The 15831-nt window shown below is 45.5% G+C and overlaps 1 protein-coding gene across 1 annotated transcript in view; it reads left to right on the forward strand.

The window, feature by feature from the left end:
• The window catches only part of LOC115614448 (golgin subfamily A member 6-like protein 7), a 41966-nt gene that overhangs the window by 11397 nt on the left and 14738 nt on the right, over positions 1-15831 (forward strand). The window lies entirely within an intron of this gene.

Consider the following 15831-nt stretch of genomic DNA (forward strand, 5'->3'; position numbering starts at 1 on the left):
AGAAATATATAAACCCAAATATTGTTCCACTGATTTCCTTTTAACTGTGTTACTCTTGCTTGATTTATCGGATTAGGGCTTTTCACACATAGTGCGTACAAGATATTGTTTTTAATGAGAAATTAAAAGATTACCAACAATACCCGTAAACCATTAAAAACACAAACTCCAGATGAATGGTAATTAGACAGAATGATTTGAGGCTGATAAATTGAAAGCAATTAATGTGTTTGTTTGGGATTCTGAAGATAGCTCTGCGTGTTCCAGAAGGCACTGAAGGGTTCAGATTTGGTGCTGAATTGCATGTGGAGATACCTGCACTGCTTCAAGTGTCCAGGGCATGGTGGAGAAGATGCTCACAGGGCTCCACTGGGCTTTGGGAAGCAGGAGAGGTGAGGAGTGACGTGAAGGGTTTTTGTAGGGAGGACTAAGGGGGTACATCAAAGCAGGGCTTCCTTAGGTCAGACCTTTCCTGTGTTTCAGTGCTACTTGTGACATAACGTAAGGGAAGACTTCAGGAGGTAAGAGGGGAGAAAGTGCTGAGGAGAACTAAAGGTTTCTCATCTGTGATTTATCAGGTTTGCATCTTCTGCTCAGTTTGAGCAGCATCATGTCAGTGAGCCTGTGTGAGATGCTCTCTTCTGGGAGATGAGGAGGTTGCATTTTTTAATGGTGCCTTGTAAGCCCAGCAAGAGCATCCTGTTTCTATTCTTTCTCTTATTCTTGGCAAAGCAAATGTTTTGGGATTCTATTTCAGCAAAAGGAAGTATTCTCGGGTGGTGATGCCTTTTGATATTGTTCCTTGTACTTGGGTCTAGAACAGAGCTCGCCATGATTTCCCATCTCAGGAGAGTTTCCTAGGACAAGAAAAATAGCCAAAATCAAGTAATTCCCTAAATCAGGATAGCGATGTCTCATCTCAAAAATCCTAAAACAAAATAGCCCTCCCCACTCCAAACCCTAAAGCCCCAGGTGACACATGATGTGAACAACTGAAACATCTCATTTCAATTTTTACTGGTTTTAATTTCAACTCTTGTCCAAGTATAAATTAAACAGAACATGGAAATGAGGAGTCGTGGCAAACAAAAACCTGAAACCTTTTCCCCCCAAGTCAGGAATATCCATCAGAATCAGCCCTTCCTTATGCAGTTTTTCTTGTGATAATTTGACATTTCTGATGGGGGGTTGGGGTATTTTTAATGAAGAAAAAGTCTTGACATGGAATTCTGCAAGTGGAGCTCCCTTCTCCCCCATCAGTTTATCTCTCTATTCCAATCCCTCCTTTCTTCCATGAGTCTTTTCAGTGCTTATCCACTGTAGAAAGAAATGCATTATTTAACAAGGCAAGAGAACGGTGTGTGCCCTTCACGTTTAACCATCAGCTGCTGGTATCTTGTTTGAGGAACCAGGTTTTCAAAGGAGCTCAAGTTCTTGAAAGCACTTAGCAGAGTGGATGCTGGTGGTGCTCAGTTCTTCTGAAACCCTGGTCCTCACGTTCCTAGTGGGAACGGTTGGACTGAACCAGGTTTTTTTTCAGGCTTTGCCCTGGAAAACTGATGTTCTTTATGCAAACTCTTGTCACACGTAGGGCTCAATTCTTTCACTTGTTGACTGTCTTGCAGGCATGCTTGTCCTGTGGGTGCTCTGAAGCCTACATTTGCAGGACCAGGAGCCCTGTCTTCTGTCCCTGTGGTTCCATCCCTGCACAGCACACTGTGACCGTCCTGGGGTGATTTGTTATAGCTCTCCTCCATCCTACTCCTCCAGCCATGGTTGGCTGTAGGGAAAGTCTGTGTGTTGGCAAAGTGTATGTTGCTTCTAGAGATGAACTGGACAAGGTACCACTTCACCCAAGGGGGTTCCTCTGGGGAACACTTGCCGGGTTGTTGCCCCCACTGTGAATAGTGACTTGAGCATTTCATAACGTATTTTTCATTCCTTATGCACCGGTTCAGCCATCACATTAACAAAAATGGTTCTTGGAGGAGCCACCAGGGACCTATTGCAAAAGCTGGATGCCAGTAAAATCCAGTTGCGTGTAGGAAAAGGGAAAAGCCCGATAAGGAAACAGTAACAGAGGAGCTCTATTAAAAAGGCATATGGATACAATGCTGCTGGCCCAGTTAATGAACCTGTTCTATTCAGTAGTGCAATAAAATCCAAAGTAATTGCAAATGAAACTTAATGCCTTGTAAAAGAGTTCAGCTCTGGCCTTGCATAGCCACAGGTCCTGGCAATAGAGGCTGGTCCAGCAGGAGGGGGGGTGCTGCACAGCCAGTGCTGGGGAACCTCTCATCAGTTCTGCTCAGTGGTTTAAGGTTGTTGGAAATGTCCTGGCCTCTTTGGCCAGCCCAGCCTCTTGTAAGAGGATGTGGACCAGGGCAATGCATGGGGAATTTGGCCTCGACCCTGTGCCTGTGGGATCCTGCACATTCTGGTCTTCTCTGAAGGAGTTGCTTCAGACTGGTCAAACCTGGAAGCTGATGAGGTGATGGTTACTCTTGTCCTGTGTTCTTAAATCCCTGTGTTTCACTATCGTTCTAGCTACAAAAGCCCTGTAAAAGCAAGGCAGAGGAGTCCACCTAACCTTGGCTGTGTGTGTATTCCTCCTGGGCTTTGGTCCTGACTTTTTACAGCATGCGATTCATTCCTGCTCCAAACAACCTCTATTTGTTTGGAGAAAACAGACTGATGATTTTGCTCTCTATTACAGATTTTGGGTAGTGACAGTTTCTTCAAGTAATAGGGCTATATCCTGATTGCCTTTACTCAGCTCTCAAGTCAAACATCCTTTATGTGAATAAGAAATATGTAGGAGGAAGGATTTGCAGCACCAGCATTTTCGGGTGAGGATAGTGATATTTTTTGGTTGTTTAGTGCCCAGTCTTTGGGAATGAAATAACTGCTTAAGAATTTGAGCTTCATTTCAAAGGCATGTTTCTAGTCCTCACGTCTGTGTGAACTCCACCCCCCGTGTAATTTGAAAGTGTGACTTGGTTATGCCTGAAAGGCTCCGGATCCAGAAGGCAGAGAAAAATAACCCAAAGCTGATTGTTATTAAAAACAAATAGCACCACCCCCTCCCCAAACTGCTGGTATTTGAATTCCTGGGTTTGCATTGCTGGTTTAGGGCCAAGGGAACAGGAGGCAGGTAGGAGCCTGACTCATGTTAGGTCAGAAGCAAGAACCTGGCAGTTTGCTTGAAAATGGCCTAAGCCTGTTAATCCTGGTGAACAAGCACCCACAAAAAGGGGTGAGCAAGGACAGGGTGAGTCCCAGAGAAGGAAATACCAGCCCTTAGAGAGAATCGTTCCTGCTTCCGCCCATAAAGCCTCATTTTTCAGGAGAGAAGTATCAGTCCTGCAAAGGGTGATATCCCCTTCTCCTCCTCCTTTACTAATCAGGTTTTCATTTAATTTGCAATGCTTCGTTTCCCCACATGAATTGACTATAGTTGGTAGATAAAGCTGTGAATGGCCCTTTTAAGTTCAAATGATGGTCCTAGCTGCACATTCCTCAGTTAAAAATGTGCAGTGTCCTCCTTTCCCGGCATGTGCTGGCAGAAGTCATGGGGTGCACTCTGAGAAATAGCCCCTGCTTGCGTTATTATTGTTCTTTCCTTCCTCTGATGGCATGAGTCAGGGGCACTGCCAGGCTGTGAGCCCACAGCGTCTCCCTTTCAGAAGCCAGCCTGCCCATGGCATTGTTTGAGCTGTGCCATGCTGTAGGGTTTATCTTGATTCTCTGAGGTGGACAATAAAGGGGCAAATCTCTGAAATTCTAGTGGGATTTCTAGTGAAACTTCCTTCCCCCTTTCCCCCCTTGAGAGGAAGCAGCCTCCTGCAAACTCACCAGCCTGCTGCTCTTCTGACAGGGTTAGGGCTGGCATCCTTTATTAGCTTCCTGCGTATCCATAGGTTTGACTTGGCTTCTCTCATGGTTCTTGTTGAAATTGGTCCAACGCTTTATCCTCACATCCGCCTGCACACATGAATTCCTCAGTGTCATAAGTTGGTTAAGATCCACGCGAGCCGTGGCACCTCTCTGTCTTTGCCCCCTCACCTCCCCTGTGAAAAATGTGTGGTGTTGTAAATGGAGGCAAAGGCAAATATATACAAGGTGGGGAGCCTTAGTGATGTGGAACTAAGAGATTAGGGCAGCAGAAACACAGTCTGTGGAAGGCTAGTGTGGTTTTTCAATAATGAAATGCGAGATTGGCCCTTAAAGCTAGATGTGAAGTCTGCTGAAGTCAATGGAGAGATCTGTGTTGGTTTCAGTGAACTCTGGATTAGTCCCTTCAAAAGCAGCAAGGAATATGATCCTAATAAGATGATAAGGTTGTTGCAAAGGATAGGGCTTAGCTTAGTAGTGGCTGCCCCTTCCCTGGCAGTGTTCAAGGCCAGGTTGGACACAGGGGCTTGGAGCAACCTGCTCTAGTGGAAGGTGTCCCTGACCACGACAGGGGATCGAAACTGGATGAGCTTTAAGGTTTCTTCCAACCCGGACCATTCTAAGATCTATGCAGGATCCTAAATAAGTCCTCAGGTCAGCACCTGGAGGTGCTCATTAGGAAAGGGACAGATCCCGTACTCAGATGCTACTACACCAGAGGCCAGTGGATGTTGTGTGCTTTGGAAACTGGGTTAAATGTCAGCACCATGTATTTTCAAATCTGGTTCCAGCTGTAGGTGTTGAATTCTGGAAAGTCTATTTCTGAACAAATTTTTAAAAGCTGCTTCCGCTTCCATTTCCAAACTGTATTTTGTGAGGTGCTGTGTTCCTCCAGCTTTCAGGGCTACAGACACACATAGGCAAGGACCTTGGGAGGACCACTGCTGGGAAATTTAAAAATGAAAAAAAGATCTGGCTATTTAGATCAAGGACGTGAACATCTGAGATCACTTTCAAAAGGGCAGGGCCAGCCAGCCATTTCCCAGCTAGGTCTTGATTTGAACTCTGAAAGCCCAGCAAAGCTGGGGTATATGATCCCACGACTGGGGTTGTCTAAACATGGAAATCACTCAGAGCTCAAGTCAGCAAAAATATATGTAAAGGCAGTGAATAAATGCAGCGGTCATGGGGAGCTAATCTTCCCACTCAGGAGCTCTGGTGCTCTCAGTGCACAACCATTATCATCCACAATACTACCTGTCCCATTGCAGCCTGGATTTACTCTCTTTGCCTGTGGATTAGACATAAGGAATATAAAACAAAATACATGCACAAAACCCTTGTGTTCCCTTTGCAAAAGCAGGCTGTGCACATAGCTAATTCTTTTCATGTTAATCTACACTTACAACCCGATAACAAGCTAGAGCTTTCTTCTAACCAGGCTTGATTAAATTTGGAAGATTTCTTCCCAACAGGAGAACCCTTTCTGCTTTCACGCAGTAAACATGATTTTGTGCCTTCTCTATTTCCCTTTTTTATTTTTATTTCAGGAATTCTTTTTTTCCCCCTTATTATTATTATTATGAATAAACTAGTTTTAAATCAATTTCAACAGCTGGAATTAATTTTCCTGTTACTGACTCTTCACTTGGGCCTGTCACAGAGCGGGAGGCTTTCTATTAGCATAAACATAACTGAAAGCTCTGGAATTTGCATTAATGTACTTTTAACAAGTTGACAGTCTTTTGGCACAAGCTCCTGAGATCTGAGAAGCAGGGGGAAAAAAAAGACTGTATTATACCTTACACTGGCCGGATTGTAAGAAGCTGTCAGGTAAAACCTCAGGTTTCTTTTCCTACTACAAAAATATGGGACAAAATATCCACTCCTAAGCAGGTGCATGGATCTGACAATTCGTCAGAGTCCTTACTGCTGGCCTCTGAAAGAGCATGCTCACAACAGGGGAGCAAGCTGTTTAATTGTTGTTTAGTGATGTGGGAGGTGCTGAGGTGCAAAATACTTCACAAAGTTGTTTAAGGATCTCAGAAAATGTGTATTTTAGTGACAGGGCAATAGGCCCTTTGAAAAGTGATCCAAACTCTCCTAAACAGGTCAGGAGTTGTGTCAAATAAAGAGCTGGTTCTGCGAGCTCCTTCTCACCACAAGGTAGGAATTCAAGAGGGCTTAGCATAGCAGTTTTGCCAGCAGATGATAAAATCATAAGGGAAGAGCCAAAGACTGAGATGATGGTTTTGTTACATCTCTGTTTAAATAATTAAAGTGAGGGGTTTTCCATCTGCTTCCACCTCCTCAGTGGCTAGTGAATTGTGGGTGAACCTGGCCTTCGTTAGCCACAGGACCAGAACCCTGTGTGTGGATAAATGGAAGCTGATATTCCCACCAGATGACATGGCTGTAGCAGCAAGGCCTCAAAGGAGGATGGTTATTAGGAAAGCTGGTGTCAGTGGCATTTGGCTGAATTCTGTTGGCTTTGCAGTCAGTGTGTAAAGGTAACTGGGCTACTACTGGGTCAGTGTGGGCAACCAATAGGCTGGTCTGTGTGCCACTGTCTGCACCAATGGGCTCTCCCATGCCTGAGAGCAAAGAGTTCCCTTCCAGGGAAAGGAATCCATATAGCAGGCATGACTGTATGAATAGCAAGCCTTGGGTAGCTCAGGATCCCTGTGCTATGTAGAGGTTCTGCCTGTGTATCAGTGAGGTTGGTGTGTGTGTTTAAAGAATGCAATGTGTTTCCACTAATTACTTGGGATAAAGGTGTTCCAGCTTTTGCAAAAAATGTGCAAGCCAACATCAAATCTGTATATTTGTATATGTGTTTCCAGTTAGACTAGAAAAGACGGCAGGAGAAAATACTTGGGCTGCAGATCAGACTCATATCAGTTGCCACGGGAATAAAAGGAATACTGAGAATTGAGGGAATCCTTTTAAACTACAGGATTTTTTAAATTGAGTTCTTACTTGACTGTTTATTTAGGCCCTACATTAAGACAAAAATGTGTGTTTAGCCAGCTCCTCCTGCTGGATCCAGAGCAACTATTAAAGCTTATTTCCATAGAGATATTGCTGATCCTGGCCCCAGAACAGAGAAGAAAGAGGCCTGGGAGAGCCGCTGTGCTCAGTGGCACTCAGCTCGCATGGCTCCTCGCAGCTTGGCAAATAGAGCCTGGCTTTGTGCTGCATGGTAAAGCTGCTGCCAGTGGTCTGGCAAGGCTGTGGTATTCCTCTGCTCCAGGCTTTGTTCCTGGGTTTGCCTCTTGAGTTTGGAGAGACCAAAATGGTACCCCTTTGGTCTGGAAACTATGACTCGAGCTGGCCGGCATGGGAGTGATGTGACGCTGCTTACAGTCAGGCTAATGGGAATAGTCTCACTGCTGGGAAGAGTCACTGGAAGATCTGCTGGCTAATTAGTGGGGGACTGTAAATAGCTAAAACCTGACTGAATTCCTCTGTCAGCTCAGGATGGGATCCTCCTGCCACTGCTCTTCCTGCCTCTTTACTCTTTGACCACAGTCGGTTATTCTGGAGAGAATTTTTCCTCTCACTGCTGTTAAAGTTGCTACTGTGAAACTCACTGTGGCTGTTATTTTTCACCTATAGGAAAATGAGCCACACACTGCTCTGGAAGAGCAGTATCCCCCAATCCCCTTCATGTCGTCTGTGGTTTTTCCCTTTCCCAGGGATGCTGGCTGAGAGCAGAGGCAGCCTGTCCAGTGCCACTTGGCTCAGATGCCGCTGTCCCCTCTTGCTGCAACTGGTGGAAGGTACCTGAAGTACATCTGCCTGGCCATAATTGATTCACATAATTTTTCCTGAGCTAATCTGTGTGTCTTCCCTTGGCAAAAATATGTTTCTCCTCTTTCACAAAAAGACCTTTTTCCCTACCAGTCAACCCAATCCCTTCCAATCGCATGAGCTCAGGAATTGTTCCAAATGCAGGAATGGTGAAAGGACAACGGTAATTGGAAGGAGGGGTCAGCAACTGTTGTTGTGGTGAGGGAAGCTATCCAAAGCTGAGGGCCTAGTGCCTACACCAGTGTTGACTTCATAAACATCCAGAGGGGGTGATGTGTGAGCCAACATTGATGGCATCAGGCCCCTGGTCAGGGTTTGTGTGTGCAAGCTGAGTGCTGGGACAGCTTTGCAGTGATGGGAAGAAGAGTGCGGGAGGGGAAAGGGAAGAGTGCTTTGGTTTAGAGATACCGGCCACAGCGCTGATTCACTGGGCTAATCGGATCTCAGTAGTGTTTTCCTCTGGTATCTGCTCTGGGCGTCTGTCACTGTTTTTGAGAATTTATCTTTCTCATCAGAGCTTGGGGTTTTTGTTGGGTTATTTTTCCTCTCTTCATTCAATGCCTGTAAGAGGAAAACATGTGAAAACTATATGTCCCTTTTCTCAGAGCTCTGTTCAGTAGATGTGAGCTGTGATAAAGGCTCTGCTCATGTTGACTTCCAAGGAACATGGGTGCCCCATGGGGACTGGCCAGCCAGGACTACCTACAGCCTCTGCTGAATTGTCTGATTTCTGTAGGAGATCTCAGTTACTCCCAGTCTCAAAACAGTACTTGAGGGCCATGCAGCAAAGGCTGCTGTATAGTCACTTTTTGTTGAAGCATGTCCTGTGGCATTGATCCTGTGGGTGAGGGTCTTGGGCCTTCCCTTAAGTCACCCTGATTCGGGCAAGCATGAGAAATGGCAGACTGAGATTTAAACTGGCAGCCCTAATGGGCAAGAATGGACAGGAGCACTGTGGGCCCTTGTCCATATCGTCTGACAGGAAAAGCCAAATGAAGAATAGTTGAGAAGCTTTTATCATAGCTCAGGTTCCAGTGCTGTTACTGGAGGGGTCTGGAAGCTCCAAGTTGTCCTGTGCAATCTGGCCTGCACAGATTGAGCCGAAGCCATGAGCATTAAGTGGAGGCCATGATGACCAGTGTGCCAAACCTCCAAACTCTGCAGCAAGTATTAGTTATTATCTGGAAGCTGAAACCTCCCCTCCAGCCCCTGTTGTATCTGTTAAACTGAGCACACCGTGAGAGGGGGGCTATTTGGGGAACGTCTGATAAAAGAACTTTGGCTGTGCAAAGCTCCATCGGTGACACTTCACCGTAAACATCATCTGTTGTTAATTCAGCCTTGCATGCTTACAGACACAACTTTATGTTGATTATGTGTGTTTTCTGGAGGAGAGATTTTTAAATATGGAAATGAATGGAGATATCTGCACAACCGGTTAGCATCATTTCATATTATTATTGAATATACATATTAGGGAAGTGCTTAGAGACCTTAGATTACAGTAGAGCTTCACTGAGCAAGGTACAGAATGTGCCTAGGAGAGATACCACTTACTACGAATAGCTTAAGACAGCCCCATCCAGAGCAGGGACTGGGCAGAGGGAGGGCAAGGGCAAGGGGTAAGGTGGCCTGCTCAGGGCTCTGTGCAGGAAGGCAGTAGCAAAGCTGGGCCAGACTGCAGGTCTGCTGGCTTTGCACAGTCCTTAAACACTGCTGTCCCCCTCAAGCTGACGTGGGTAAATGACAAATAGAAATAGCCATGCAGCAAGTGATTATGTTGCTGTAACTCTGTGGTGCTTTTACCATCATTCTCATGCTATGTCTGGCCTTAGATCCTGGGCTTTTGAGGGGAGAGGTGCCGGTGTCATTGAGAATAGAGCATGATGCTAATATTACACTTTTTCTGCATTCAGAGTGCCAGAGACAATAAGCTTATTGTTTAAGTAACATCGAAATTCAAAGAGTGATCTCAAAAGCATGTATATTAGTTTATAGATCTGTACGAATCAATATGTTTGCTTGTCTAAATTCTAGAACTTGGATTGAGGCAATGAAAGGAGATCAAATACAATTATAAGTGCAGACACAGGCCGGTCTGACCTGTTCTAGGATTCTTTGATTGTGGATTTTCATGTGAGTGAGGATTGGAATCCTCCTTTGCTGGAGCTGATATTTCATGCAGTTGAATTTCTACCATCTTGAACATGGAGAATCTCAGGAGATGAGCTAAAGGTTATAACCATCATAACTGCATCTCGAATGGGGCTGGTGTGGGACCAACCCCAACTTGTTTCTTGCAGACAAGTTCAGACCTAGAAGTTATTATTTCCAGACACCAAAACTCTGGACATGCCAGTTGGCAGCTGTGTCCCACTGTCATGGAGTGATGCTTTGAATCCTCTGCTCTTGATGAGTAACGGAGTAACCCAAAAGGCTCATACTAGTTTCCAGAGGCTGTTCTTGGAGTACAGTGTGATTTGCTTTGTGTGCCTTGTCCTGTCTAAGCTGTTGCTCTCATCCTTCATACTGGTGCCTTTGGTCTGATCTCTTGTGTCCTAGGATCTCAACCAGAGAAAGTATCTCTGTGTTTATTTTCTTTGTCTTTCAGTGAAGGATTTCCAACAGCACTCAGGATTGGCCAAACTCTGCTCCTATTGAAATCAAAAGGTGTTTTGCCACTGACTTCACTGGGAGCTGTTAGAGCAGCGACTGGTACTGTTGGAATCCCATGTCTTGAAGCTGCATCAGCCATACAGGGACCAGAACAACCACTGTGATGCACAGGGCATGTGCCAATTCTGTATGTTCTGGAACTGGCAGCAGGCCAACACCAACAGACCTCTTCCCTTCTCACTGACACAGCTGGCACACAGGCAACAGGACCCCAGATTGAGCTTTGAGTGCATGGGGAGGCTGTACACAGGGACCCTGGGTTAACGTGGCTTTGAGGAAACCTGCCCTCAGCTTCTGCCTCATTGTCATCACCCAAAACTTCAGAACCTTCCTGTGATACCAGGATGGCCATTTGTTATGAGTATCTCAACAGCAGAAATTGTCATGGGTAAAAAAAATCCCATTGTCCAGAAATACAAGACAATAGCATCGGCAAAGCGGGCCCATCCTCCACACCCCCTTCCCCTGTGACTCCTCCACCCTCAGGAAGTGGCAAGGCTGTTGTGTGTGGCCAAAAACAAGGCAGAAAACCTCTGGTGAAAAAGGGAGGTAGAGCTGATTGGTAAGCCAGGCATGGGCACTGAACATCTCTTGAGAGATAAGTCTCTGACGCTTGACTCTTTTCAGTCCTTTTGGAGACCATGATAAGGAGGCGGCAGTTGCTTTGTCAGGGTTGCTCACACTCATTGTGCAGCATGTTCAGTCTCTGAACTTGCTCAGATAAGACAAACATCTAAACTCCATTTCCGGAGACAGATACCAGTCTTTGCACTCAGGCAATGATTGTACCAGGGGTGGGCTACTAGAGACACGACTGATGTTGAATGCCCGTGAGAAGGATGCTCATTGTAGCTGGTGGTTCCATGTCTCCTTTACTTCCCCAGAGCTTCAAAACTGGAGTCCAGACTTCCCAAGTGGTGCAAAGATCTGGGGTATTTGGCAAAGGTGGTTGTCACCACCATATCCCCAGGGGGATGTTCCTCCTCATGACCCCACACAGTACTCGGCCTGACCCTCATGTGAGCAGCAGTTGCATCACTTTGGCATCTAATCCTATTTATAACCTGAGGTACCAGTTATAAGATGACAATAAATTTTAAAACCCCTACAATGGGGAGGCCCATTGTTAGGCCGTCTCGGATGCAGATCTGTCAGTGCAGGGTTATTCAATTAACTGGGATCCAAGTCATTAGTAAGGCAGGGGCTTTTTGGTTAATTGATACTACCAGAGCAATGATTTAAAGCATTTCTGAATTCCAGTGACATTTCCGTTCCCTGCCAGTTGCCCAGGGTCAAATATTGGGCCTAAGGCATGTGATGGTGTCCTGCTGCTGTGAACAGGTACAGCAAATCCTGTCTGGATGCTCTTCCTAGGAGGGATGGATGCACTCAGACCTTCTCTCCTTCCTTGTGCTGCGTTGGGTTCTCTTTTGCAGGTCACTCGGAAGTGCTGTGTGGATTTCCCAGCTTTTCCCAGGGACAAGCTCCAGGGGCTGGGAGCAGTTTTGGCAGGCAGTAACCTAGTTGCGGTGCCAGGGACCAAGTGAATTCATGACCTTGTGCTTCACAGCTTTTCCCTGTGTCCTGCTGATGCGCTGTGAAAACTGAAATAACACATTCTGTCTGCAGGCAAAACCACCGAGTCCCACTGTCCTATGGCATCTCTTGGATGGAAATGCTTCTCCTGCTTTGTCTGAATATACCCATCCATATCCGAGTGGGATGTACCCGCTGTGCCCAACCCATTCTGGTGCCCTCTGCCCCCGCCCCAGGCTTTCGTTTAATTTCATTCTTGCTCTTCCCATCCCCAGACCCTTCGGGAAGGCTGCCTGTGCCCTTCCTGTGGAAGTCAGCTGTCTGCATGAGGGAGCTCCAGGAGCTGCCCATGTCCTGAGCAGTGAAACTCTGTTGTTTCAAAGTCGCATTGACCCAGGTGCTGCAGCAAACGTGTGTTGCGTCTGCTGCTGCTGTTTCGCATGAGGGAGCTGCAGTCAAATATTAAAAAGGCAGCAAGAGCATTAAATTATTTGCCCATGGAACATTGTCATTCCTCCATAAAACTATTTTGACCTGTAGTTTTCTATGGAGTCCATTGCTCTTAAATGTGCAGTGAGAAAGGAAATTAAAAATTAATCTTTATTTCCATCTCAGAAGAAAACCTTAATTCTCTGCATTGAAATTATACTCATAATCCAGGGTAATAAATTATAGTTTTTAATTGCAGCTAGTCACAGCCAATCAAACAGGAACGTCTCTTTTTCTCGCTTGCTTTAACTTTGCTGTACAGAAGAACTCATGGAGTGCTGGAAAAAATTCATGTACATTGACCCAGGCTCTTAACATTGTGCAGAATGAGCCCAGAACGTGATAAAACAGTCAGGCTCTGCTCGTCCGGTACCCTTGAGCCAATGACCTCAAAGTACCTTATGGGCACCAATTGCACCACATATACAAGGACAGGGAAATGGGTGAATTCTACCGTTGCCACGTGGAGAAGGTGTTGGTATAGCATCTTGTTCGAGGTTATGCAGTGACTCAGTGTTGAACAAGGAACAAACTCTTGATCCTGGTTCACCTGCTTGTGAGTATCAGACAACACCTTTGTGAGCTGGGAATAGAAGCCAGAATGCCCTGCTCTGGCCCACTTGACCAACTTGGCTGACCTTCAAGCATCTGAGCTCTGACACTGTACCTCTTCTGACAAAAACAACGTCTGCTTAAAGCAGATCCGTGTTTATGCTCAGTGTCTGGTGCAAGTAACCTCTGTGTTCTTTCACGTTATGGTATGTTGCAGATGAAGGAAATGTTCCTTGGGTTTGATGTTGCTCTATTGTATATGATGAGAGTCATCTTGGTAAATGGGCTTCCTAAGGTATGGCATGCTTTAGCACAGCCAAGGAGGTAGGTCTATTCCTGAAAAACTGATGCTCTGCATGTGCCAGCTCTTTCCATTGCTGTCCCCCAGTGTTTATCTGAGCACTTGCATACTTACCATGCTGCTAGATCATCCTGCCTGCTGTCATCTCACCACTTGCACAGTGGCATTCAGCCAGAGACTGTGTCTCTGAGAGCAGCCCATAAGGTGTTTGAACTCCTGTGCAGTGCAGGTACCTGAAATGTTGATGTAGCACCTTCCTACAAGTCATGCAGCCTTGGCAGTTGTTTTTCACCCCGTCAAATCCCAGGCAATGTGATAGCTCTGCGCTAACAAGGAGGATTTTTAAAGGTGTCTTAGGACTTCCAAGCTCAGCTAGGAAAAGGGAGAGCCATCGGGAATGCAATCCTTAGTTGGAGGGAGACAGAGTAGTGTTTGGAGTCTACAATTCTGATAATAGCTCCTAGCCTTTTTACTTTTTCCTGAATTGTACCAGTGTGTGGAAGAGTTGACAGAAAAAGATGGAGAAATGGTGAAAACATCAGGCCCAGCAGTGGAAATGAAATGAAATTCACCTGGCATAAAAAGCCTAAAGAGGTTATTATCACTATAACCCCAGTGAAGGTGTTTGTTACTAATCAGGATTAGCCTGGCATGTCTGTAGTTACTGATTTGGAAAAGACCGTAACATCTCTGCAGCCAGGGTCTTCAGTTTGTGACCATTCCTCCTCCTGAGCTCGGTATTGTTAGCTGCAATGAAAGGAGTGTGGTGAAATCCTTACCCTTAACGTGTACTTCTACTGGAGTACTTCTTAACGAGTAGTGCCTAGATTCCAGACAGGAGGTTTATGGGGGTCTTCATAGAAGCTTGGAATGGTTTGGGTTGGAAGGGACCTTAAAGCTCATCCAGTTCCAACTCCCTGCCACGGTTTCCTGGGGCTTGTGAAAGTGATGCTTAAATTTTGAATGAGAGAACTTTGGGATGCAGAAAGCAGAGACTGTCAGATACACACCCAAAACCTCTGCTTCCCAGTGGGGAGCACTCAGAAAGAGCAGAACACCCTGCTTGTGTATGTTACACAGGCAAGGCTCCTTCTGGAAATTAAATGGTTTATCTGAAGTTATCAGGCTGCTGACTGCTCTTTTAAAAGAGGTACTTCAGGGCTGGGGCAGTAACTGCGGTTCTGCTTGTTAAATCTAAAGGAAGAATGATCCTAGAAGTTATTATCCTGTATGTGTAATTCTTGTATTTAGCAAAATATTGAAACGAGGATTTATGAACTAAACAAACATGCTTCCGGAAGATGATGGCAGTGGTACTGCCTTTAGCAGTGATGGCAGCAGTACTGCCTGTAGCAGTAGCGGCAGCCTGGTGAATATATCACAGCAGAAAATCTTTTATTTTATAGGACAATAAAGTTAGTGAATGAGAGCAGAAGAGAAGTGTGTAATGGATCTGGGTTTAAACAAGCATCTATGAATTGGTATCTCATGAGATCTTGCCTGAGAAAAACCTTAATCGTATTTGGCTGAGCAAGGAATGCAGAGGATAAGGGGAAGGAAATAGGAGGGGTAATCTTGTGACCATGGTTGAAGATTTGACTAAGGGGTGGCTTGGTTTTCAGAGCATCAGCCAGTGGGTTTAATTCCATGCTCTGCCAAGGACTCCACAAGGACACATCTCTCCTGTGGATCTTGGTTTGCCATCACTAAATGAAGCACAGTGCTATTGCCCCTCTTGCTTGTGAGAACGATGGCATTTCAAACTGGGAGGTTCCATGAACTGTGGGAGTGGAGCCCATGCAACAATGTCAGATTTTTCCACCCTGCCATATGAGCAATTATAAAAAATTATCCATTTCTCATCATTTCATGCTTCATGCACAAGGGGGGCAGCCTCTGGTTCCTATTAGAATAGCAGCATTTCATACACATTCTCCATTGGTGCAGTTATTGACGCAAGCTGCAGAAAGAAGAAAATAAGGCAAAAGGTCTTTGTGACTATGGGATAACCCTTTCCCCTCGAGTAACTGTTACGTATCTGTTACAGCATCTGATTTTTTTTTTTTCCTTTGATTTGACTAGGATTCTGTGGGAAGAGGAGAAAGATTTATCTGCTGTTTGGAGATTTCGTGTTAGGTGAGAAAAAGTGTCTTTTGCTTTTCTGCCATCCTGGAAATACGTAAGATGAGATGTTCAATGGGGCTACACAGTGACTGTTCAGGCTCATGGCCATGTCATTTAGTGTTTGCTTGGCTTCCTGTGACTGGGTATGAAGGGATTGCCTCCTCCATCCTCCTGCAACCTGGGGACTCCACTGTTCTGGGCCCAGGAGCATTTGCTTTTGCCCGCTCCCCCAGACACGAGTGCTAGCCAGAGAGATTGTCTCCAGCGTAGTCTGAGCAGCTCTTCCTCCCACACTCTTCTGTATCAAACACTTCCCACCTTGAAAGCTTCCTTGGTTAACTGCTCATTTCAGAATCATTATTAATGTATTTGCACAGGGATTTTGGAATTTAATTAGCCTCTTTTGAACTGCTCTTAGTGTGTTTGTCTAGAGAAACAGAAAATCC

This window comes from Strigops habroptila, chromosome 11 (assembly GCF_004027225.2).
Source record: "Strigops habroptila isolate Jane chromosome 11, bStrHab1.2.pri, whole genome shotgun sequence".
NCBI lineage: Eukaryota > Metazoa > Chordata > Aves > Psittaciformes > Psittacidae > Strigops > Strigops habroptila.